General features: G+C 34.4%; 1 long non-coding RNA gene across 1 annotated transcript; it reads right to left on the bottom strand.

Annotated features, from left to right (window-relative positions):
- Positions 1–487: 487 nt before the first annotated feature.
- LOC149895719 (uncharacterized) lies at positions 488–1,872 on the bottom strand. Its single transcript, XR_016458454.1, has 3 exons — positions 1,697–1,872; positions 1,524–1,594; positions 488–1,440 (listed from the first exon to the last, which is right to left on the bottom strand). It is a non-coding gene; the product is annotated as an uncharacterized LOC149895719 (long non-coding RNA).
- Positions 1,873–3,953: the final 2,081 nt, after the last annotated feature.

The raw sequence follows: 3,953 nt of genomic DNA on the forward strand, positions 1-3,953 counted from the left end.
GCGTTTTCAAAGAAAAACCCGCATAGTTCCCATTCCCGTGGGATTTCCGGAATAAAACCTATCCTATGTGTTTGTTCAGTAGTATATTTGCGTGAAAGAGTAACAAACACACACACATCCTCACAAACTTTCGCATTTATAATATTAGTAGGATGTTTATATATTATTACTAGCGGTCCGCCCCGGCTTCGCCCGTGGTACATATGAAAAATAGATGTTGGCCGATTCTCAGACTTACCCGATCTGCACAGAAAATTTAATGAGAATCGGTCCACCCGTTTCGGAGGAGTATGCAGACTAACATTGTGACACGAGAATTTTATATATAAGATGTTATCTATGTAAGACATAGAAATGTAAAGTTTATTAACAAATGTTTGCTTGACAAGCTCAAAAATTCTGCATCTAATGCATTTAACAATTACATAATATCGTAACATACAGACATACATACTTAATACCAGTATCAGTAAATGAGGCATTAACTCTTCAATTCCCATGTCTAAGTTAATAGCAATTTTGCATTTCTCTTTTACTGAAATAGTTTAGATACATCTGGCGAAGACAAAAACAAAGAACAAAAAAATTAATTCTACCCCCCATTTTTTTTATGAGGGTGTCACCTACAGGTGACACTGGGCATTGTTTTAACTTAGGACTCTAAAGGACTAACGAGGTTTTTATTTTTTTGTTAGGAATAAAATATTGATTTTTATTATAATAAATAATAATATTTATTTATGAACAAGTAGAAAAAAAATACATAACTTATTTTTTGTGGAACATGTACCAACACTTTAGAAGTAAACCGATATTGCACTTGGCGCACATTTTTCTAGTGCGTTGGTGATAGTACCTGCATCTTCGCTGTGAGCAATCGACTGCCGAGTGGTCGTCCACAGTTCCAGCACTCCTCACTTCTGCGGGCACTCTCATTTGTGCTGAAACGCCCCAGGCAGAATAACGGTTGCCACATTCCGCTGGAAATCGTAGTAGGTCCAGTTAGTTTCCATCAGCCCTTTGATCAGCCATGCATTTGGGCAAGCTGCTTCTATGCCAAAACCCGTTTCTTATCCACAAATCCAATGCGATCTACTTTTATGATAGGATCCAATCCGTGTTAGTTGGATAAGATGGTAAGGATGCTGTTGTCATGCCACTTGGCAGTAATAATTTCATCAGAAGCTTTCTAATATGTTTTTTCTTCGGTATTTCGACTTGTTCTTCCTCGTCATGTACACAATTTTCTCCAGAGACGGAAGTTCTATTTTGACATTATACTTGTGACCAAAGCATGCGACTAAAAAACGAAAAATACTAGCGTCGTTTTCGTCTCCACTATCTTCGTCAGTCACCACACCATCATCAGGAGGAAATAAAATAATATCGCCTGGGTCTTCTCCGGCGTGCAACTCCTCGGCAATCTCATCTAACGTCAACCTGTAATACCTAAACAAGCTCTAAAACAATATCACCACATAGCAATAAGACAAAATATAAACAAAAGTCTTGTTATTACTTACAATGAATTCGGAATAATAAAGTTATTATAATGCCCAGTGTCACCTCCAGGTGACACGGCATATTTTCAGTGCTGTAGTGAAGATGCTATTAGTTATTTTTAGCATAAAATATATTTATATTATAGCTAATACATTCATTTACTATATATAATAAGAAAAAAAACAATACTTACTGTCGGGACATTTTTATATCACTTTATACTTCAAGGAATCACAAAAACTCTGACTACTTCAAGTACGCGCGAAACAACTAAACAAATTTGATAAATATCATAAGGTTAGCTTTGCCAGAAAAAAAACATGAATAGTTCAACTAATAAGCTTTGCTACAAACGTGGTAGAATTAAAAAAAAAATTTTTCATATGGTAGAAAAAAAATATTAAACTACTGTCACCTACAGGTGACACTGGGAATTGAAGGGTTAAAAGTAATTCTATTATATTTTCACGAATGATTCTGACGGCACATACATCTTTGTCCCTTGACATGGGTCGTTCAAAGCCCATTGGAAAAGGGTCTTTTAAATGATTATAAATAGCTTGTGATTTGCTGTGGCCTAATATGTAGGTTGAGGTTTTATATAGGCTTGCTAAATAGATTTACTTTTGTCAAGTACAGTTCGGTCCAGTTATTTATGTTGTCAAATCTTTTTTTTTTCAAAGTTATGTGATAAACTTTAATTATTTACTAATGATAAAATTGTTAATAAATACCTATGTCAAAAAAACTGCATTAAGTGTCTGACTATAGTGTAAAAGTTATAAATAATATCTATCGTTATTTTATTATGTAAACAATATCATAAGAGAGGTGCTTCCCACTGTAAATGCTGGAGGTATTCAGAATTAGACTAAAACTTGTAAAAAGAAAAAGCGTTTTACATAATTATGTGTTTACATTGAAAAAATAACAAAAACCTACATGAATATTACAGCAAGAACATTGAAGCAAATCATCGTTATAACTATGTTGTAGGTCTTTCAATATAATATTATGTTATACAAGTGAATAATATACTGAGAACAATCATATTATTCAGATCAAATAGCGTTGTAACAAAATTAATTTTCAGAGCCTGATTTTATAAACCTGCCCATTATTTTTACCGCTGAATCACGATATCTATTGTCCCAAAATGCAATACCTATTTACGAAGGTATCGTGGTTGCTATGGTAACCATGATGTAAAGCAGTATTATTTCCAGTATGAAATATTAAAATTTAAGCGCTATACATATAACACGACCAATTTACGAAGGTAGCATGGTAACCATGGTAACCACGATTTAAAGAATGTTATTTCCGGTAAGGAATTTAAAAATTTAAACGTTATAAAGTCTATTGCCATCACTGTTCCACACTGGAAATAATACTGCTATAGCTGTCATAACCTGACCCAATTGCAAAGACAATTAACCTCCTGGGGCCTGCGGTCATATATATATTACATAAACAACAAAAAAATATTTCAACGCCATCTTTTGCGTATATGCGGGAATAATACCTCAAATCGATGTAGTGGTATGTCATCCACTATACTAAACGGTTTTTGGTTTTATAAGTGACAGTAATTTGAAGTATTCTCATTTCGAAGTTGACGATGGCTGTACGACGGCAAACACGTGGTCAGTAATCTTACATTTCTAGTGGAACCATTAGTATATTGCAGTATATCTTTGTATATCTAATTATAATAGATATTATTTCTGCAACCGCAATAGTTATTTTGTAAGATAAATCTAAAACTTGTGAAAAATATGAATGTTTTCTTTTATGTCATACTGGTAAGACATTTGGTCTCAATTCTTGCCAAATTGGTATTGGTTACAGGGGCCCCATGTATTACCTATATGACATTCTTTAGTTTATGTTACAGATTTTATTATAATTTTCAAGAATTATAAGATACTGAGATCTACCAACACCTGGATGAGTAAAATATTGACCTATATGATGGACCTATGGAGTTTCTTGTCGGTTCTTCTCCATAGATACTGCTTTCCAGATCGGTGGTAAATGTTATTACTGTTATGACGATTCAAAAGTGCTTTTAGTAGAAGTCTAATTAAATAAATAAATGTTTGAGATGAAGATAATGCCCCAAATGATCGCGATGAAGCCGCCCAAATACCAGAAAATGATTCTTCTTCCATTCGTCCAATGAGTACGATTCATGTCAGAACAGAATCTTCACTGTGTATGTCATCTTCAGTTGTTGGCAGACCATCTCCGGGACACACATGACGTGGACCAAGTATAAGAGGAGGCTGACCGAGAGGATGGATTAGAAATAAGACCTAGGGGTGGACGTGGCAATATAAATACACCGCCGCGCCGGTGCAAAATACTTGAACTGGTCGTTTCTCACCCTTTAAAATACCTATCTTTGAACAAAGGTACAAACAATAGACACAGAACAATGGAAAGAA

The sequence above is a fragment of the Colias eurytheme genome, chromosome 30 (genome assembly GCF_061535395.1).
Source record: "Colias eurytheme isolate Ceu_HAF_F1 chromosome 30, ilColEury1 Martin Lab GWU primary, whole genome shotgun sequence".
Lineage (NCBI taxonomy): Eukaryota > Metazoa > Arthropoda > Insecta > Lepidoptera > Pieridae > Colias > Colias eurytheme.